At 34.5% G+C, this 23,887-nt stretch overlaps 1 non-coding gene and 2 pseudogenes across 1 annotated transcript; 1 reads left to right on the top strand and 2 right to left on the bottom strand.

Annotated features, from left to right (window-relative positions):
* Positions 1 to 8,297: 8,297 nt before the first annotated feature.
* On the bottom strand, positions 8,298 to 23,847 carry LOC125841019 (probable 2-oxoglutarate-dependent dioxygenase AOP1; annotated as a pseudogene).
* Positions 13,923 to 19,885, bottom strand: LOC125841008 (uncharacterized; annotated as a pseudogene).
* LOC125807149 (U6 spliceosomal RNA) lies at positions 15,536 to 15,638 on the top strand. The gene has a single exon (XR_007441644.1). It is a non-coding gene; the product is annotated as a U6 spliceosomal RNA (small nuclear RNA).
* Positions 23,848 to 23,887: the final 40 nt, after the last annotated feature.

A 23,887-nucleotide genomic window follows, 5' to 3' on the forward strand; every position in this document is an offset into this window, starting at 1 on the left:
AATGTGTGTTTAATGAAAAGTTTAAGGGGAGTATTTATAGAAGCTGAAATGTAGGAGAAAAAGTGGGGGATAACGAATGACTCGCTCTATTTCTTCTCACTTTCCAATAAGTTTTTTTTTTTTTTTTTACCAACCAATATTTGGCTTCACCAAACACAAGTGGGGACGTTGAGAGGGGATATTTACTTATTTTAATAAGTTTTCGTTTCGAACGATTTTGTAATGTTTTTATTTGAGCCGTATATGAAAAACATTTTTTTTTTATCTTCGGAGGTAGACTCTAAGGATAAGATCTGCATATCAATATTATCCTCTTTAAATTTTAGTTGTGGGATTATATTGATATATTGTTGTAGTAATTTTAGTTTCTTAAACATCAATGAATTTTAAGTATGATCTTTGAAGTTTTTGGATTAGATATATGTAATTTTGATTCTTCTGCTTATGAATCTTCAAAGAATTAACTCATTTTATCTTTCAAAGTAGGAATAAGATCTGCATATATACTATTTTCTTCGAAATCTACTCGTGGAATTACAGTGATATGTTGTTGTTGTAACAATTTTAGTCACTTAAACATCAAATTTTAATTTTGATCGTTGAGGTTATTAATAAAGTATATTTAACTTTTAATTATTTGACATGTCTACTTTTGATCCCTTTACTTATGAATCTGCACAAAGTTAGCGAATTCTTAAATGCTAAATTATTTGATTATTAATGTGTAATTAAAAGGTTATTTCATTAATATTAAGATTAACTAAAAAGAGAAATAAAACTAACCGTCCATATAAATCATCGTAACATGAATTTATCAATAAATTCCTCTTTTTTTATTTTTAATTTTATCATTTCTTCAAAATTGTTTTCTCATGGCATGATAAAAAAAAAAAGTCAGACTATAGCATGACCCACTATTTCAATGAACCAAAAAAAAAATGCTCATTGAATTTAAATAGTTATAAAAAATTATTTTCTTGAAAATTCTCGAAATAACATACTATTTTAGTTGAGTGTGTCAAATGCATAAGTTGTCGAGTGGTAAGTGTTCTTTATTTTTAATTAAAAATTTTGAATCTTAAATTATTTTTATTAGGAAGCGTTTAACCTCAATGTGAAACTTTTTGACATAAATTCAAATTTTATCGAACACTAATGACAATATCGAAAATTCTTCATAGGTCTATCACACCAAATTTCCTACCCCTTTGAATTTTAAATGACAACCTACCAATCATGAAAGTGCAGCTATACTTCTATTATTTCTTTTAAGGAAAAGAATTTGGTGAAGTTGGTGAGAGTGTGAGATGTTCTTTTGGCTTGATGCATTGTAAATCTTGTACCTTGTGAATCAAGAATTGTATATTTTGTTAAAAAGTCATTGAATTATTAGTAACTTGAGCCTTTTCAATCCACCTTAAAATGGTTGTTAGATGTCATGTCACTTCATTTTGACAAACTACTTGGTGAGTTGTGCCACTTCATTTTCTTTTTGTTCCCACCAACTATGTGGTTGTTGACTATTTGTTTAAACTTAGATGTATAAAATGTACTAGATATGAGGCCCCGTGCTGGATATATGTTACTGTTTCTGTTTTAATTTATGTGGTACATATGAAATTTGAAATTAATCAATTTTTTAGTATGTTTTTATATATTTTAAGTTGCTAATTATTTGTATTTAGAGTATGTTTTACGTAAATATATTAGAAATCACAATAATTAACAAGTTAATATAAAAAAAAACTTATAAAAAATTCATTGCTTTTGAAATTTCATTTGTATCACATAAATCAGGACCGAGTAATATATATGAAAATTACATAAAACGTACTATAACTCACAATAATTAGCAACTTAAAATATCTATATATCTATATTTCTCCCAATTTATGCGGTATAGATGAAATTTTGAAAGTTAACAAAAACTTTTTATATGTTTTGAAATATTTTAAGCTATTAATTATTATGATTTATAATACTTTTTACATAAAAAAATTATTTATATAAAGTATAAAAGAAAAAATTTAGAAAAAGGAAACATAAATGTCAGCAGGAGTCCAATCTATGTTAATTTCTATGTTTTAATTATTGTAATACCGATTGAATTTGGAGAGCCAACTAAAAATTTTGAAAGGAATTTTTTTATAAATTTTAAGTTGTTAATTATTATAATTTATAATATTTTTATTAATTTTAAACCAATATATGTTTTTCTCTGTCTCAATTACATAAGACATATGGAATTTGGAGAGTCAACTAAAATTTTTAAATATGTTAAGTTGTTAATTATTATATCTTATAGTACTATTACGTGATTTTCAAATAAAATATGTATTTTTTAATTTCAATTTATATGTCATTGATATAATTACATATATTAAGTAATGAAGAATTAATGTGTAAATTATGTGACACCTATGAATTTTGGAGTGTAAATCAAATTAGTTATATGATTTTAAAAAAAAAAGGGTTAATTATTACAATTCATAATACTTTTTATATAGTTTTTAAATGATATATATATATATCTTTATGATATTGATATTAGTATTATAATAAATTAAATTTTATTATTTTAAATTTATGATCTGAATTGTCAGCCTATGCCACATTATAAAATGTTCCAAAGTAAATATCAGATTTACAAAAATGTCGATGCCAGCTAAAGTAATAAAATAACATCTAAGGGCATGAACCTATATATGTATATATAAAGTTGAATATTGACAATTTGATGTGGCATCTCTCTATGACCAGTATTTGTATTCATATTTTTTTCCTTTTTTTGACATTTTATCTTTGTTTTGTATTTTTTATTTGTACTTAAAAAAAATGTATTTATGTCATACCCGATTAATTATGCCCTTTATAACATCCATTACACTAATATAAATTTAAGTAAATGAAAATGGAAGATGAAAAGATAAAAACTATTCATTTTTTATAACTGTTTATAATTATTTAGCCTATAAAATAAAAACAAAATAGTTGAGCATTTGTAACAAATAAGAACAAATTTCTTCACTTTGGTTCTTCTTCTTTTGACGATAATGATCAATATATGGTATCAACTTTTGTCGCTAAGATGTCCATCAAATTTCTAGGTCATGTGACTTTTTTAACAAAAGAGAAAGAGAGAATATCTCATTATTCTTGTGAAGACATTGATGTAAAGAAAGAGATTATGTAACAAAAAATTCTTTTCAAAATAAAAGACATTTTGAAAAAATGTTTATTCCTCCTACAAGGAGAGAAAATTCATTGTGATTGAGAAATTTATAAGAAGCCTGATTAGTGTTTCAAAGGGTAAGAAAAATTATTTGGAGAAAAAATCATTCTATTTATGGAATTCGTATCAAATTAGGAGGAGAACAAGCAAAAATTTATTTTGTGACTTGAAAAGAGAGAAAATTAGATATTATTTCTTTCAACCTCATTATTCTTCTAATTTCTTTCTTCTTTTATTTTGTCTTGATTTTTTGTATCTTTAATTAAAGTTTTTTTTTCTTATTTATCTTTAATTAAAGTTTATATATATTTTCTTAAAAAAGAATTTAAAAAGATGATCATATTTAGTTCCTTTCCTCATCAATGCTATTAATCTCATAATTAGTGTTATTTATATTATTTTCTTAATTACTTTTTTTTCTTTCATTTAATTATTTATTTGAAGAAATTAGTTATTATAACTTTATAAGAATTACACATGTATTTTTACATAATTGATTTGTTATTTTTAAAATTTTTGGATCATTCTTCATCTTAAAGTTTCTATCTATATGTAATAATAAAGCTAAAATAGAAAATGTGGGGTGACACCTTCTTAGCAATAGATACTTATTTATTCTGATCAATGTTTCTGACATTTTTTGTTATTTTTTCCTTAAAATAATTGTTGCCTCGATTTTTAGTTTTAGTTTTATTTTTGTAGCATTTTCTAATTTTAAAAGACTGAAAAATTTATATTGAAAATTTACAAAATATAAAAAATGATTTATTTAACTCCTATCATCATCAATATTATTATTAATTTGTTTTACTTCTTTTATTAATCTCCATTTCATCATTAATGTAATTTATATCATTTTCTTAGATATATACATATATATATATTTGTGACATTTCTTAGAAGTTAGGATTACTATTTCTATAATTTTTAAAATTTTTGAATTCTTTTGTCATACTAAATACAACATGTTTTATTATAATTACATTTAATATATTAATCAATATGTTGTACGAATGAAAAGAAAATTATCATTTCACAAAAACAAAGGTTAAAATATAATTTATTATGATTAAGGAAAGATAAAATTATTATTCCAATATCCATAAGCATATATAATACATTAAAAATTAATTGAAAAGCTGTAAATGGAAAAGGAATCACCATTTCAGGAATCATTATTTTTAATTTTTTGGATCATTTCTTCATGTAAAAGTTTCTATCCATACGTAACAATAAAGTTAAAATAGAAAATGTAGTGACACCATTCTTACTAATAGATAGTTACTTATTTTTATATTATTTTTTTGACAATTTTGGTTATATTTTCTTTAAAATAATTATTGCCTCGATTTTTTTTTTAAGCTTTATTTTTAATTTTAAAAGATTGGAAATTTTATGTTAAAAATTTTAATAATAGAAAAAATGATTTATTTAACTTTTATCATCATCAATACTACTAATTTTTTTGACGTTTTTTCTTAATCTTCATCTTATCATTAATGTTATTTATATAATTTTGTTTAATCACTTATTTTTTCTTTTTTAACTCTTTTATATATATAAAGTTGGATATGTAAATGATGATGTGACATTTCTTAGAAGTTAAGATTACTATTTATCTAATTTCTCCATTTTTTGAGTTCTTTTGTCATACTAAATACAATATGTTTTATTATAATTACATTCAATATAGTAAACAACATGTTCTAGGAATTAAAACAAAATTATCATTTCAGAAAAATAAATGTTAAATTATAATTTTATTATGATTAAGGAAAAATAAAGATATTATTTCAATATCCCATAACCACATTCAATACATTAGAAATTAATTGGATATAACTGTAAATGGAAAATGAATCACGATTTAAGGAAAATAAATGTTTGCAATACCATAATAATTAAGGAGAGAGTAAAATATTATTTTAATATCCTAATTCGGAACTTTTAATCTACTACTCAATTAAAAATAGAATGCATTTAATAACATCAAAAAGTTATTAGTTTAATATTTTTTCTCATTGTACTAATTCAATTCAATGAAACTTAATTTTAAAGATAAAATAACAGCTTCATTTTAATTGTTGTCAATATATTTGAAAAAATTATTGTGAAAAGGCTTTTCTTGCACCTTGTTTTAATTTTCATATACTATTATTATTTTTTCTGTCATTTTTCAATGAATTTTATTTCAATTTAAAATTTAATGTTTATTCTTAAAACTCTGACGGTACAAATGAAGGTGGAGTAAAATATAATAAATGATGATTCTTTTACTAAATAAGAAGATATAACGAAATTGAAAGGGTGACGTTTTTTTTTTTTTTTTGTAAATGGATAGGAAATTCTATTAAGGTATCTTTATGTCATTATTCAATATATTTTTAATATAAATTTCATTTGTTGATGCATTTGTTTAGTACTCCCTCTGTTCCTAATTACTGGTTTACTTTTCCTTTTATAGTTGTCTCTAATTACTTGTCCATTTTGACAAATCAAGAAAGAATATTTTTTTACCTATTATACCCTCAATTAAATGAGCAAGTACTTTGAAAATTGCAGAACTTTTCATCTACTTCATAATTAATATGGGTAAAATGATAAACTGACTATGTCATTAATTGATTTCTTAATAAATGCGTAAATTTAAAAGTGGAGAAGTAATTAGGGACAGAGAGAGTATTACAGTCTTATTTGACATTATGAGATATTTCTTAGACATTTAAGGAGAATGGTAGACCGAAATATATATTATATATTAAAGGATGAACTTCATGCAATGGAAGAATTTGTTATTAGCAAATATATTTTAACTTATTTGATAAAAAATATATTCTTCCTCATTTAATAGATGTAAAATTTGTGAAGCTTTATTTTTTTTCACAATCTTCATATTATTAAGACAAATAATAATATTACAATTAAACAACAAAGTAAATATAAAATTAAAAAAATTTATTTAATTTAAATGATCGCGCGAAGTGCAGCCAAGTTCTCTAATTTAAAACAAAAAAGTAAAATTTAAATGGGTCTACTATAGAATTCCTAGAAATCCAACTTGAAAAATTATGCTAAAAATGGAAAATAAAAAGTGAAATAGATTTAATTGAGAGTTATCCTTCGTCTGTCCCATTTTATGTGAGACTTTTTATTTTTCGAGAATCAAATAGTTTAAGTTTAACCATAAATTTGCGTATGATATCTTCATTTTTTTTTATAAATTTGGACAAATTAGATAAATAGTAATGTTAGCTTCTAAGAAATGTGACATCATCATTTACATATCCAACTTTTATATATATAAAAAAAGAGTTAAAAAAGAAAAAATAAGTGATTTAAGAAAATTATATAAATAACATTAATGATGAGATGAAGATTAAGAAAAAAACGTCAAATAAATTAGTTGTATCGATGATGATAAAAGTTAAATAAATCATTTTTTCTATTATTTAAATTTTTAACATAAAATTTCCAATGTTTTAAAATTAAAAATAAATGTTAAAAATTGAAAAAAAAATGGAGGCAATAATTATTTTATTAAAGAAAAATATGTGTAGAAAAAGTAGAAGTAGATGAAGCCAAATGAGTAATAATAATAATTCTAATAAGGACTAATGAGTAATAATAATAATTCTAATAAGGACTAATGAGTAATAATAATAATTGCAATGTTAGTCCTTGGTGTTAGTCCTTCTACTAATGTACAATTGTTTTTGCACATTGTACAACTAATTAATGCATTGAAAAGTTAATGTACAAAATTGTATGCATGTTGTACAAGAGTATTAATGCAATGTTGGTCCTTTCCAACTCTCACTTCTAAATAAGAGTAATATGATGTGGGTGGATTTTTATAGTATTAGTCAATGTTTTTATTATATGAAAAAAATCACCTACACATCAAAGATATATATTATCCAGCTAATCATGGTTAAGGCATGGGGTTGGATGTTTTTTTTCCCACTAAATGTAAATAAATAAAAGATGAATCGCTCCGAAAAAGTAATCTATTGAATTGATTGGATTGTAGGTATGATGATTTACTTTACAAGTGAGATTTAGAGATTTTTTGATAAAGCATGATTTATTAGTTCTCCTAAAGTCGTAGTGGCATAATTCTTCATCCGTAAGCTATTAAAGATTTATTCTCAAGATGAAAAAAATTGACTTTTTGAAAAAATGAAAATTTATTATAAAAGAAAGGAGTACTCTTCTTCAGCCTCTACTCGTCCTTACACAACCCTGTGCCATAAATAATTTTTTTTTATTAAGATATAAGTATAATTAACCATGCATTTTGATATAATATTATTAATGAAATAAATATTTATTTATTTAATTCAATGAAATATTACATTAAGTAGATCATTTTATCATATATATATATATCCTCAGCTTAATCAAACACCATCTTATAAAATAAAACGAAGAGAATATTTCATTTAATTCTCAAATATGGGTGAAACCGTGAAGGAGATCGCTTAATTTTCAAAACTTTGCAATTTGCATTTGAAAAGACTAAAGTGTGTTTACATTTTACAATAATGTAGATACCACTTGTACTAATATCTAACAAAAGTGCGTCTTATGCTCTTGTCAATTGACTCATTTCTTGCCCAATTTTTACAAGTCTTTAGATAGTACTCTTTCCGTTTCATTTTACCTGTCCATTTTAGCAAATCGAGAATATTTTATTTGCATGCTATCCTTAATATCAAATGTAGTTATATAAAATAATAATAAACAAATTTAGAATTTCAAAACATCATTAAGAAGATTAAATTGCTGAAATACACCTCTAATTAAAATTTCTAATTAAGAGATGTATCGTGTCAGGATCAACAGAGACCAATAATATGAAGCGGAGCAAGTACAAGCAAAAGAGGATTCGTAATATGAAGAAGGTGAAGCATTACAACAACACCCCATGTAGTCCCACAAAGTTGGATCTGAAACAAGTAGAGTGTATATATACAAACTTTACCCCAATACCGCAAAGATAGAGAGGCTGTTTCAGATAGGCCCTCACCAGTCGCCAAGTTGAAACTTTAAGAAGTACAATAATTCATACACCACAATAAGCCTTGAGAGCATTGGGGCCAGCTTCCCGTCTAGCTTTTGTACCAAAAAACTCAAAATAACCAAGTATGTCATATGGCTTGAAGAGTAAAGGGTGCTCTTCATCCACGAGTTCTTTTGGGGCCTTTATGGTGTAATCTATTTTTGGATTTGAAAATAACTGAATGGTGAACCTATCATTTTCTCCGGCCATCGTTACCCTATGGAGAGGAGAATGTAATCGACCATTTGTCCATGCCTGTATATATTTGCACAATTATGTTAGAACTTGTGATATCTTAAGACAAAAAGCTTCATGATTAAAAGGCAGTTGTAGTATGTAGACATCGAGACGATAGCATCAACACAATTGACTCGATGTCTACATATACAACAACATACCTAATGTAGTCCCACAAAATAGGGTACTGGGAGATAGAGTGTATGCATACCTTACGAGGTTGTTTCGATCACACCCTCAGCTCAAAGAAAAACAGTTCTATTCTAGGCAGTACTCCAGAAAAAGAAGTTATGGAAGTACAAAAAACAACAAATAGTAATAGAGTAGAACTACAACAAATAGTAATAGAGCAGAACTACAACAAAACAATACGATAATCTAGCTGGTAAAAGGAAGGAAATTGAAGCATAAGAACCTATAAGAGCAATATTACGACTACTAGTATGAATGGAAACAAGACAACATGCTGCTACCTACTAAAATCTTCTACCCTAATTTGTGTCCTCCACACCCTTCTATCTAAGGTCATGTCTGTAAGCTGAAACTAGGCCAATAATTTCCCCGCTTTTTCCTACAAAAAAATAATAACAATGAAGTTAATCTTACCATGAAGGAATCTCCGGCCAAAACAATGAACGAATTCGATGAAATATCAACATCAATCCATTCTCCATTTTTCTTGAGAAATTGCAATCCATTTACTTGATTTTGTGATATTATGGTCAAGAAGGTACCATCAGTATGGTCACCAAGTCCACGTTTATTCCCAATTTCTTCATCTTGAGCTGCATTGTATTTGGTTAATCGCAATTGGAAAGAGGTGAGATCCAAGAATTGATCAATGTAATTTTGTAGTCCTAGACTCTCCAAAACTTTTAATCATCTCATCCAATTCCACAACTGGCTTTGAGTAGGACTTTACTACATTGCTGCAAAACAAGCAAATGGGGACACATGAGTCCACTTGTCAAACAATAAGAGAGCCTCACATAATTAATTGTTTGTTATGTGAGACATAGAATAGATTTATCATATATAGGGTGTGTTTGGTATGTATGATGAAGAGACTCAAGATAAGGTGGGAGTACTGACCCTGTGGTGGATAGGATGCGGGAAGGGAGGTTGAGATGATTTGGATATGTGTAGATGAGATGCGTGAGAGGTTGACTATGGTGAGCATGAGGAGAGGGAGAGATAGGCATAAGAAGTTTTTGGAGAGAGGTGATTAGACAAGACATAGTGCAACGTCAACTTACCAAAGACGATATGACACTTGATAGTTAGGTGTGGATGTCAAGAATCAAGGTAGAGGGATAGTAGGTTGTTGAGCATTTTTTTTTTTGGTCTAGGAATATTGGTTTCATTTTTACTTTTGCTTATTCTTAAATCTCAGACCATCTTCAACCCACCTCTATTTTACTCTCTATTCTCTATATTTAAAGAGTAAAATAGAGAATGGGCTCTCCAACCCCCCTCCATATATAGAGAGGGTGATTGGAGAACTACTATTCACCTCTCTATTTCACTTTTTGATTATTTTAATATTATTTCTATTTATCATTAATTAAGTCTTTATTATTTGTAATTAATTTTCTATATAACATCTAAAAACATATTATTGATAAGTTATTATTTTTATCCGAATTAATAATTTTCTATTTTATTTGTTAAAAATCACTTTAAATATGTAATTTCAAATTATTTTAATAATATTTATATTATATGAGACTATTAATTAAGTCTTTAATAGTTGAATTATCTTCTAAGTAATATAACATCTAAAAAAAATACTATTGATAAGTACACTATTTTCATTCGAATTAACAATTTTTCTAAAAAAATCTTTTAAAAAAATTGTCACTTTAAATATTTAATTTAAAATTATAATTATTTTTCACTATGAAGAATACACAAAATCTACATGATAATTCAAACAATCTACTTTTATGTTATAGGGATAAATTATTAAACTACACTTTTTAATGAGCATGAAAATACTTTTTGCAATAGTTCAAAATGAAATAGGGGAAGTAAATTAGTACACGAAATAATTGGATAAAGATGAAATTGTTAATTTAAATAATTTTTAGCTACACATAAAAAAAATATGGACAAAAAATTACTCATTTTGAACTCCATAATGCATTAATAGAGCATTATGAGAGCAACGTAATAGTCTTGAAAGTCGAGTATTTATGTAAAATTTAAAATTAAATTTTAAGGTAATTGCATTATTTATTATGTAATTGTATTTCATCAATGATTCCACTTTTATTTGAATTGTTTGTTAGTATGTATTATACATAATATTTGTTGTAATTTATTTTATTTAGAAATTTAGAATAAAATATAATTTATATTTAATGAAAAATTTGAAAAGAACAAAATTTATATTACATGAAGATTATATAGATTATAGGGTAGTTATTTGCAAAAAGAAGAAATAATTTATATTATGAAATAAGAAAATAAAAATGAAATAGAAATATTAATATAATATTAAAGAGAAAGAAAAAGATTCCTTTTTAGAGAGTAAAATAGAGAATTTGGTTATAGTTGATTGTCTGAAAAAATAGAGAACTCTATATTTGGAGAGTAAAATAAAGGATAGGATTGGAGATGCCCTAATATTAACTGTTTGTTTCTTCCATTTGTTTATCTTATTATCTTGTTTTTTGTTACTGCTTGTTATTACTATTGCATTTTCATTTCTTTTTGAGCCGAAGGTCTATAAAAAATAACCTCGTTACACTTACAACTTACAAGGTAGCCAGGAGTAAGGTCAGAAGATATATTAAATCAACAATGGTATGAAATAGACCTACATGATTTAGACTACGAAAGAATAGAATGATATGATTTAGAAATAAATTCAGACTAAAATGAAACATGATTTTTTAGATTTAGACTGTGTAGCAGATTTAAATAAAACAATCCAATTATGGATATGATATATATCAAAACAATTAATAGATAACAAAATAGGAATGACAGAAACACTAGGATATATAGAAAGAACACTTATAGAAACAGTAAAATTATGGCTATAAAATTTATCAGATGAAAGTTTAAAAACTCTAAGAAGTAATAAAAAATCTAAGGTCTATTGTCACGACCCAAAAATGGATGTGATGGCACTCGTCGTATCCCACCAAGACAAGTCAGCCTAAAACCCAATCATTTCTATAAAGTGCGGAAATAAAGCAAAGTTCAATAACAATTACTATTACGAAAACAAGTCAACTTAATTCAATCCCCAAAACCTGGTTGTCACGTGCACAAGCCTCTAATGTAACTACTAGAATTGAAATAAAATACGCAAGTCTCAAATGATGTTGTCTTTCAAGTAAAAACAAAATCATAAACAGGAGTAAGGAGGCTCGCTGAGATGACAAATAGCTACCTCTCAGATCTCCACAGAAAGCCTCGGAAACGAAGAGAATGGAAGGTATCACGAAGATCCGGGCTCGTAACCTACAAAATATTGTAGAAGCAAGGGGTGAGTACCAAACCACACGGTACTCAACAAGCAAACCTCTAAACACAAGCTAAGGGTACAAAATACGGGTACTCCTTACACCCCATCCTAACCTCCATAACTACAACCTGCATAAAACCAACCCAACCTAACAATTCACAGTTTACAAAGCATACAGCTCAACAACAGCACTCTAACAGATCATATATTCTCAATAACAAATTTTCACAGAAAGGCACTCACAAGATCAGCAACACACAAGATCAAGTTCATCAATAATAAAAAGGTGCAATGCAATGAAATGCAATGTCAAGTATAGTGATGCATGTCTGACCTAATGATACACACCCGCTGTCTCTCAGTCCGGGACCCATGGGGGACATATCTGTCCATGCATCCATCGCGGCGCGCGATACGTCCCTCGAAATATAATATCAGTCGCGGCGCGCGACACGTCCCTCGAAATATAGTATCCATCGCGGCGCGCGATACGTCCCTCGAAATGGTACATCCTCCTTAATTTCTTATTCTTTCTTAATGCACATAACACTTGTCACAACCACGTCTCAGAACAATGCAAATGACATGTTCACACAAATAATAAGGAGATGACCATTTTCATAACATTGCACAAATCACAACTTCAACGATGATGCAACAAGTCTTTCAAACAATTCTCAACACATTACACAAACAATTGATCACATTACTCCCAAACATACACCACAAGGAAATACACGAATTCCATACGCTTAACAAGGGTTTAGAAATCCACTTGCCTCAAATAATCGAACAATCACTCTGGAACTTGAGCCTTCCCTTTTCGTTGAGCTTCCAAATCAATGCAATCTATTCAAGTACATAGTCACAATAAGATTCCGAAACTAACAACACTCATGTCACTATAGGTTTAGCCTAAACCCAAAAGTTTACCCAAATTTATAATTAAGTTCTCAAGTCTTGATGCCCATTAACTTGTCAATTCTTCCAATTCCTTCAATTATCGTAAATCTAATGACATTCACAAAAATACGATATACCTAATGTTTAATGACCTATTTTAATATATCAAAATTAAATATACAATGTGATAATAACATAAGAATTACCAATTTTCGGAACCACTGGTTATGAAACCAGTGGTGGGAATCGACAAAATAAAGACATTAATATGTCACCTGCAGGTTCCTAAATTTATAATATGTAATCTTAACTTTATCCTCACAATTTTCAAAACCCACCAAGTGTACAACAATGACATTATTCTTTCCCCAAGAAATCAATTAGGCCTTAACATATATAGAGTAATAATCTAACTCATTTAGTGAGAATTCAACTTACTACTTGAAACTGGAGATGGCATATATGAAAAATAATTTTATATATATACTCCTAACAGTTCAACTCCCTTCATCCCCATAAATTGACAACAAACGAAAAGAAATATAATAATAATAACAATAATATTAACACTGTTTCTTATCTACAAACTTATGAAGCAAATCCTCCTTTTCCTACCTAATATTTTATTATTTCCACACATATACATATGTAGAAATTAATGAAGAGCATGCAGAGCACTTGATGCAGTACCTGAGGCAGATCGAACTCACGATGCCGAAACCCTACGCCCTTTTCTTCTTTTCCTTTTTCAGTTATGACTCAAATATTAAACCCCAAATAATTTAATTCATTTTAACCCATGGTCAAGTGGTATAGAGTCTTTAATAAATGACCACTTTAACCCACTAACTATCGATTAATTAACTTAAGTTAAACGAATAGTTCAAAATTTCCAAATCAACTTCACCGACTAATCAAAAATTACTCGAGTCAACTATTGAGAGGGGTAAAAACGATAATTTTATGTAAATTTCTAAAAATGACAATCCGGGTCATTACATTATCCACCACTAAAAATCATGTTCGTCCTCGAACATAAGGTGAAAGAAAGTACCTGAAGCTTCAAAAAGCTGAGGATATCTGGCACGCATATCAGACTCTGTCTCCCAAGTTGCCTCTCCCACTGATCGGTGCTTCCATTGCACCTTCACTGAAGCAATCTCCTTGGTCCTAAGCTTTCGAACCTGCCTATCCAATATAGCTATAGGTTCCTCTTCAAATGTCAAGTCTGGACCCAACTCCACTGAATCGAGTGAAAGCACATGTGACTCATCCGGAATATACTTCCGAAGCATAGAGACATGGAAAACAGGATGAACTGCCGACAAACTAGGTGGCAAGGCCAACTTATAGGCCACCTCTCCCACTCGACTCAAAATCTCAAAAGGTCCAATGAATCTAGGGCTAAGCTTGCCCTTTTGTCGAACCTCATCACACCCTTCATAGGTGACACTCTAAGCCAAACATGATCGCCCTCCATAAACACTAAGGCTCTAACTCTCCGGTCTGCATAACTCTTCTGTCGACTCTGGGCTGTCAACAGTCTATACTGAATCCTACGGACTTGCTCCATAGCATCTCTAAGCAAGTCAGTATCCAAAGAGTCCATCTCCGCCGAATCAAACCAACCGATCGGAGACCTACATCGTCTGCCATACAACGCCTCAAATGGGGCCATCTGAATACTAGAGTGATAACTGTTATTGTAAGCAAACTCTACTAAGGGTAAATATCGATCCCATCTAGCACCAAAATCGATCACACATGCTCGGAGCATGTCCTCCAACACCTGAATCGTCCTCTCGGACTGACCATCTGTCTGAGGGTGAAAGGCTGTACTCATATCTAGCTGAGTACCCAAACCATGTTGTAATGCCTTCCAGAAGTGAGAAGTGAATAGTGAACCTCGATCTGATATAATAGAAACAGGAACCCCATGTAGTCGCACAATTTGACTGATATATAGCTCGGCTAACTTCTCTGCCGTATATTTCACCCGAACCGGAATGAAGTGGGCAGACTTGGTCAGCCTGTCAACAACCACCCAAATGGAGTCATAACCACCCACTGTGGTAGGCAAACCCACAACAAAGTCCATAGTGATCCGCTCCCACTTCCAAGTAGGAATAAGCATCCTCTGAGATACACCCCCAGGACGCTGGTGCTCACACTTGACCTGTTGGCAAGTCAAATACCTAGAAACAAAGTCTGAAATATCTCTCTTCATCCCACACCACCAGTAATGCTGACTCAGATCATGATACATCTTCGCAGCTCCCGGATGGATAGAATATCGGGAACAATGGGCCTCTTCAAGAATCAGTCTAGTCAACTCTCCCGTCTTGGGCACACAAATCCTGCCTCCGATCCTCAAGACACCGTCAGAATCAAGGACAGCCTCCTTGGCTTCCCCTTTCAATACTCTGTCTCGAATGAGACATAACTTCTCATCATCAAACTGGTGCGCACGGATCTGCTCGACTAAAGAAGACTGAGCCTCAATAAAAGCAATCATCCCATCACTCTCCTCTGAGATCTGCAACCGGACAAGACTATTAGCTAACCTCTGAACATCTCTAGCCAATGGTCTCTCCTCAATGCTAAGTGCTGCAAGACTTCCCATGCTAGGAGCCTGACATCCGATAAAATTGGAACGATACAGAGAAGATTAGCATGGCCCCTGCGCAAGGATGACACGCACAAATCGAGAAATGGTATCAAAGCCCCAGGTTCATAGGTCTCACGTGCATACAAGCCGAGTCTACGTAGAGTCTCAAAGATCGGTACGGAGACGTCTGTACTTATCTCCGAGAGGCTATAAAGACTATTAGGAAACTTCCCTTTTGTTCATTCTTTCTCATCGTGCGTGGTTACCTTCTTTAGTACTGAGTTATTGTATACTCTTTTGACAGATGACGAGGACTAGAGCGACGGTTACTGGTGGTAGAAGGGAGGCACTTCCCGAGGCAGTTGTTGAGGCCCCAGCTAGGGGTAGGGGTAGAGCCCGAGCTAGAGGTCGTGCTCGTGGAACGACACTAGGCAGAGGTCGTGGCCGTGGAGCAGCACCGGTTAGAGGTCGTACTAGAGAGGCCTCTCCTGAGCCTCAGATTGATGACAGAGAGGACCAGGTTCCTCCAGAGCCTGCAGTCACACCTTTGCTTCAAGATACATTATTGAGGGTGTTAAGTGTGCTTGAGAGCTTTACTCAGGGTAGTGGTGCAGCCGCCACACCACAAGACTCTCAGACTAGAGTGGGGGCTCAAACCCAAGAGCAACAGGAAGCTCCAGTTATGCATGATGCGGTGGGGCAACCACCAAAGGATCCCATGGTTGAGAATGATCTTGCACCAGCAATTGGGGGTCAAGGTGCACCATTGGTTGTTCTGACAGAGGATGAGCAGCGTAGGTATGAGAAATTTCGAAAGATGGACCCACCTCAGTTTCAGGGTGGGAAGAGTGAGGATGCTCATGAGTTTCTGACTACATGCCGAGAGTTACTAGAGGTTGTTGGATTAGCTGAGTCACATGGGGTTCGATATGCTACACTCCAGCTTCGTGGGCCAGCGAGAGAGTGGTGGAGAACTTATTCGGGGGCTTTGCCAGTTGGATCTCCTCCAGTGACTTGGGAGAGGTTTTCCAGTGCCTTTCATGACCGTTTTATCCCTTGGAGCGTGAGAGAGGAGAGTCGTTTGAGGTTTGAGAATCTGAGACAGGACAGCTTATCAGTTATAGAGTATGAGGCCCGTTTTTGCCAGTTGTCTAGGCATGCTTTGGCCATTATTCCAGACGAGACAGAGAGGATCCGTAGATTCGTGAGGGGGTTGACTTTCTCTATCAGATCGGCTGTGTTTAGAGCATCTAGAGAGGGGACATCCTTCCAATCCATTGTGAGTGCCGCTAAAGAGGCGGAATTGATGGAGAGAGAAGAGTTTGGGGACCCTAAGAGAGTCCGTACAGCAGGCCAGTTTCATGGTGCCTCATCTGGAGGCAGGGGATCACACAGAGGGAGTGGTTCCTTTCAGCAGCGAGGACCCGTTCATGCATCTATGCCGACATCCGAGGGTGGTCAGATACCTCGGGGTTCTTATAGCGTGGGTCACGGTTCACAGCAGCGACCTATGGGGCGAGGCAATTATAGTGGGTTTTCAGGGTCCGCACAGCAGTTCCCGGGACAGAGATTTTGCTTTTCTTGTGGAGATCCCGATCACCTGATGCGACAGTGTACTTCCCAGAGGGGTCGTGGAGGATCCCAACCTAATTCTTCATTTCAGGCTAGACCACCGGTACCACCGGGTGGAGGCCGAGGCAGAGTTTAGTCAGGTAGAGGCGGTAGAGCTTCTAGTAGTGGTTCTGCAGCTCAGCAGAGTGGGGGTAGAGTTACCACCCAGGCTGGAGGTGGCCGAGGGGGCCACTGTTATGCTTTTCCGGGGAGACCCGAAGCGGAGACTTCTGATGCTGTTATTACAGGTATTATCCCAGTATGCCATCGATCTGCTTCTGTATTATTTGATCCAGGGTCTACATTCTCTTACGTGTCCACCTATTTTGCTGCTGAATTTGATATGCTAAGTGCTGCAAGACTTCCCATGCTAGGAGCCTTCCTACTCAAAGCATCGGCAACAATATTGGCCTTCCCCGAATGATATAGAATGGTCACATCATAGTCCTTCAACAACTCAAGCCACCTACGCTGCCTCAAGTTCAGATCCCTCTGACTAAAGATATACTGAAGACTCCGATGATCAGTGAAGATCTCACAATGCACCCCATACAAATAATGACGCCATAACTTAAGTACAAATACTACAGCTGCCAACTCTAAATCATGAGTAGGGTAGTTCTTCTCATGGGTCTTCAACTGCCTAGAAGCATAAGCAATCACCTTCCCCTTCTGCATCAATACACCACCCAAACCGACTCCTGAAGCATCACAATACACAGTAAAGTCCACGCCCTCCTCAGGTAGAGTCAACACAGGAGCCGAAGTCAACAAAGTCTTGAGCTTTTGAAAACTCTCCTCACACTCATCAGACCACTGGAAACCCACACCCTGTCGAGTCAATCTAGTCAATGGAGCTGCAATAGTAGAGAAACTCTGAACAAATCGTCGATAATATCCTGCCAATCCCACAAAACTCCTAATCTCGGTAGGAGAAGTAGGTCGCGTCCAGCCTCTAACTGCCTCAATCTTGGCCGGATCTACTCTAATACCCTCCTTGGACACCACGTGTCCCAAGAATGCCACAGAATTAAGCCAGAACTCACACTTTGAGAACTTGGCATACAACTTCTCTTCCCTCAATCTCCGAAGTACAATTCTCAAGTGTCGGACATGGTCATCCTCGGTCCTGGAGTAAACCAAAATGTCATCGATGAAGACAATCACAAAAGAATCAATGTATGGTCGAAACACCCCGTTCATCAACTCCATAAAAGCTGCAGGGGCATTAGTCAACCCAAAGGACATCACTAAGAACTCATAATGCCCATACCGAGTCCAAAAAGCTGTCTTAGGGATATCTGATGCCCTAATCTTCAACTGATGATACCCAGACCTCAAATCAATCTTAGAGAACAAAGATGCCCCCTGTAGCTGATCAAACAAGTCATCAATACGCGGAAGAGGATACTTATTTTTCACTGTTACCTTGTTTAACTGTCTGTAATCAATACACATCCTCATAGTCCCATCCTTCTTCTTCACAAACAACACAGGGGCACCCCAAGGTGACACACTAGGGCGAATAAACCCCTTACTCAATAAATCCTGCAACTGATCTTTCAACTCTTTCAACTCTGCTGGAGCCATACGGTAGGGAGGAATAGAAATGGGCTTTGTGCCCGGCTCCAAATCAATAGCAAAATCAATATCCCTATCGGGAGGAACACCTAGAAGATCAGAAGGGAATACATCGAGAAACTCCTGAACCACGGGAATAGAATCCATGGAAGGTGGTTCAACACTAGTGTCCCGAATAAAAGCTAAGTAAGACAAACACCCTCTCTCCACCAATCTCTGAGCACGGATAAAGGAGATGACCTTACTAGGATAAGAGCCATTAGCACCCTTCCACTCAACCCTCGAAACACCAGGCATTGCTAAAGTCACAGTCTTAGCATTACAATCAAGGACAACATGATAAGGAGAAAGCCAATTCATACCCAAGATAACATCAAAGTCTACCATCCCCAGAATAATCAAATCTACCCAAGTGTCATACCCCGCTAGAGAAACAAGACAAGATCGATACACTCGATCCACCACTAAGGGCTCACCCACGGGTGTAGAAACACGAATAGGTACAGTCATGCTATCACATATCATATCAAATTCAGCAGCAAAATAGGTGGACACGTAAGAGAATGTAGACCCTGGATCAAATAATACAGAAGCAGATCGATGGCATACTGGGATAATACCTGTAATAACAGCATCAGAAGTCTCCGCTTTGGGTCTCCCCGGAAAAGCATAACAGTGGCCCCCTCGGCCACCTCCAGCCTGGGTGGTAACTCTACCCCCACTCTGCTGAGCTGCAGAACCACTACTAGAAGCTCTACCGCCTCTACCTGACTAAACTCTGCCTCGGCCTCCACCCGGTGGTACCGGTGGTCTAGCCTGAAATGAAGAATTAGGTTGGGATCCTCCACGACCCCTCTGGGAAGTACACTGTCGCATCAGGTGATCGGGATCTCCACAAGAAAAGCAAAATCTCTGTCCCGGGAACTGCTGTGCGGACCCTGAAAACCCACTATAATTGCCTCGCCCCATAGGTCGCTGCTGTGAACCGTGACCCACGCTATAAGAACCCCGAGGTATCTGACCACCCTCGGATGTCGGCATAGATGCATGAACGGGTCCTCGCTGCTGAAAGGAACCACTCCCTCTGTGTGATCCCCTGCCTCCAGATGAGGCACCATGAAACTGGCCTGCTGTACGGACTCTCTTAGGGTCCCCAAACTCTTCTCTCTCCATCAATTCCGCCTCTTTAGCGGCACTCACAATGGATTGGAAGGATGTCCCCTCTCTAGATGCTCTAAACACAGCCGATCTGATAGAGAAAGTCAACCCTCTCACGAATCTACGGATCCTCTCTGTCTCGTCTGGAATAATGGCCAAAGCATGCCTAGACAACTGGCAAAAACGGGCCTCATACTCTATAACTGATAAGCTGTCCTGTCTCAGATTCTCAAACCTCAAACGACTCTCCTCTCTCACGCTCCAAGGGATAAAACGGTCATGAAAGGCACTGGAAAACCTCTCCCAAGTCACTGGAGGAGATCCAACTGGCAAAGCCCCCGAATAAGTTCTCCACCACTCTCTCGCTGGCCCACGAAGCTGGAGTGTAGCATATCGAACCCCATGTGACTCAGCTAATCCAACAACCTCTAGTAACTCTCGGCATGTAGTCAGAAACTCATGAGCATCCTCACTCTTCCCACCCTGAAACTGAGGTGGGTCCATCTTTCGAAATTTCTCATACCTACGCTGCTCATCCTCTGTCAGAACAACCAATGGTGCACCTTGACCCCCAATTGCTGGTGCAAGATCATTCTCAACCATGGGATCCTTTGGTGGTTGCCCCACCGCATCATGCATAACTGGAGCTTCCTGTTGCTCTTGGGTTTGAGCCCCCACTCTAGTCTGAGAGTCTTGTGGTGTGGCGGCTGCACCACTACCCTGAGTAAAGCTCTCAAGCACACTTAACACCCTCAATAATGTATCTTGAAGCAAAGGTGTGACTGCAGGCTCTGGAGGAACCTGGTCCTCTCTGTCATCAATCTGAGGCTCAGGAGAGGCCTCTCTAGTACGACCTCTAACCGGTGCTGCTCCACGGCCACGACCTCTGCCTAGTGTCGTTCCACGAGCACGACCTCTAGCTCGGGCTCTACCCCTACCCCTAGCTGGGGCCTCAACAACTGCCTCGGGAAGTGCCTCCCTTCTACCACCAGTAACCGTCGCTCTAGTCCTCGTCATCTGTCAAAAGAGTATACAATAACTCAGTACTAAAGAAGGTAACCACGCACGATGAGAAAGAATGAACAAAAGGGAAGTTTCCTAATAGTCTTTATAGCCTCTCGGAGATAAGTACAGACGTCTCCGTACCGATCTTTGAGACTCTACGTAGACTCGGCTTGTATGCACGTGAGACCTATGAACCTGGGGCTTTGATACCATTTTGTCACGACCCAAAAATGGATGTGATGGCACTCGTCGTATCCCACCAAGACAAGTCAGCCTAAAACCCAATCATTTCTATAAAGTGCGAAAATAAAGCAAAGTTCAATAACAATTACTATTACGAAAACAAGTCAACTTAATTCAATCCCCAAAACCTGGTTGTCACGTGCACAAGCCTCTAATGTAACTACTAGAATTGAAATAAAATACTCAAGTCTCAAATGATGTTGTCTTTCAAGTAAAAACAAAATCATAAACAGGAGTAAGGAGGCTCGCTGAGATGACAAATAGCTACCTCTCAGATCTCCACAGAAAGCCTCGGAAACGAAGAGAATGGAAGGTATCACGAAGATCCGGGCTCGTAACCTACAAAATATTGTAGAAGCAAGGGGTGAGTACCAAACCACACGGTACTCAACAAGCAAACCTCTAAACACAAGCTAAGGGTACAAAATACGGGTACTCCTTACACCCCATCCTAACCTCCATAACTACAACCTGCATAAAACCAACCCAACCTAACAATTCACAGTTTACAAAGCATACAGCTCAACAACAGCACTCTAACAGATCATATATTCTCAATAACAAATTTTCACAGAAAGGCACACACAAGATCAGCAACACACAAGATCAAGTTCATCAATAATAAAAAGGTGCAATGCAATGAAATGCAATGTCAAGTATAGTGATGCATGTCTGACCTAATGATACACACCCGCTGTCTCTCAGTCCGGGACCCATGGGGGACATATCTGTCCATGCATCCATCGCGGCGCGCGATACGTCCCTCGAAATATAATATCAGTCGCGGCGCGCGACACGTCCCTCGAAATATAGTATCCATCGCGGCGCGCGATACGTCCCTCGAAATGGTACATCCTCCTTAATTTCTTATTCTTTCTTAATGCACATAACACTTGTCACAACCACGTCTCAGAACAATGTAAATGACATGTTCACACAAATAATAAGGAGATGACCATTTTTATAACATTGCACAAATCACAACTTCAACGATGATGCAACAAGTCTTTCAAACAATTCTCAACACATTACACAAACAATTGATCACATTACTCCCAAACATACACCACAAGGAAATACACGAATTCCATACGCTTAACAAGGGTTTAGAAATCCACTTGCCTCAAATAATCGAACAATCACTCTGGAACTTGAGCCTTCCCTTTTCGTTGAGCTTCCAAATCAATGCAATCTATTCAAGTACATAGTCACAATAAGATTCCGAAACTAACAACACTCATGTCACTATAGGTTTAGCCTAAACCCAAAAGTTTACCCAAATTTATAATTAAGTTCTCAAGTCTTGATGCCCATTAACTTGTCAATTCTTCCAATTCCTTCAATTATCGTAAATCTAATGACATTCACAAAAATACAATATACCTAATGTTTAATGACCTATTTTAATATATCAAAATTAAATATACAATGTGATAATAACATAAGAATTACCAATTTTCGGAACCACTGGTTATGAAACCAGTGGTGGGAATCGACAAAATAAAGACATTAATATGTCACCTGCAGGTTCCTAAATTTATAATATGTAATCTTAACTTTATCCTCACAATTTTCAAAACCCACCAAGTGTACAACAATGACATTATTCTTTCCCCAAGAAATCAATTAGGCCTTAACATATATAGAGTAATAATCTAACTCATTTAGTGAGAATTCAACTTACTACTTGAAACTGGAGATGGCATGTATGAAAAATAATTTTATATATATACTCCTAACAGTTCAACTCCCTTCATCCCCATAAATTGACAACAAACGAAAAGAAATATAATAATAATAACAATAATATTAACACTGTTTCTTATCTACAAACTTATGAAGCAAATCCTCCTTTTCCTACCTAATATTTTATTATTTCCACACATATACGTATGTAGAAATTAATGAAGAGCATGCAGAGCACTTGATGCAGTACCTGAGGCAGATCGAACTCACGATGCCGAAACCCTACGCCCTTTTCTTCTTTTCCTTTTTCAGTTATGACTCAAATATTAAACCCCAAATAATTTAATTCATTTTAACCCATGGTCAAGTGGTATAGAGTCTTTAATAAATGACCACTTTAACCCACTAACTATCGATTAATTAATTTAAGTTAAACGAATAGTTCAAAATTTCCAAATCAACTTCACCGACTAATCAAAAATTACTCGAGTCAACTATTGAGAGGGGTAAAAATGGTAATTTTATGTAAATTTCTAAAAATGACAATCCGGGTCATTACATCTATGTACGCCTAAAGAGGTAACATTCAACACAAAATCACACCTAAAGAGTTACCAAAAAAAAAAAAAAAAAAAAAACGACAAATACAAAATCTTAAAAGAAGTAACATACCAAAACTCAGGATTTCCCTCGGGCCATAAGATATTAGCAAAAGTTTCAACACTTTCAGGTTGAAGCAAGTCATCAATGCATACACTCTCATACAATGGTAGTGTTGGAAGCTTCCCTATGTAACCATTGAATGGCAATTTCTTTGACAAATTTTTCATTTTGGTCTCCAATGGAAATTCAAAGATATCATTTGATCTACCAAACATGGCTTCTAAAGTTTCATTTCTAAGCTTATCATATATTGCTTCAAAGCAACCATACTCTTGCAAAGCTTGAAAAACTTGAGATTTTGTGGAATCCCATTGTATAGTACCTGGTTTTAGCTCTATCTTGCAGAAATCTATGGTAGGAACCTTCATTTCATTAGAATTAAGAAGTCAACTATATCAAAAAAGGAAATAGAAGACATAT

The sequence above is a fragment of the Solanum verrucosum genome, unplaced genomic scaffold (genome assembly GCF_900185275.1).
Source record: "Solanum verrucosum unplaced genomic scaffold, falcon-dt-bn FXZP01000196.1, whole genome shotgun sequence".
In the NCBI taxonomy this organism is placed as follows: domain Eukaryota; kingdom Viridiplantae; phylum Streptophyta; class Magnoliopsida; order Solanales; family Solanaceae; genus Solanum; species Solanum verrucosum.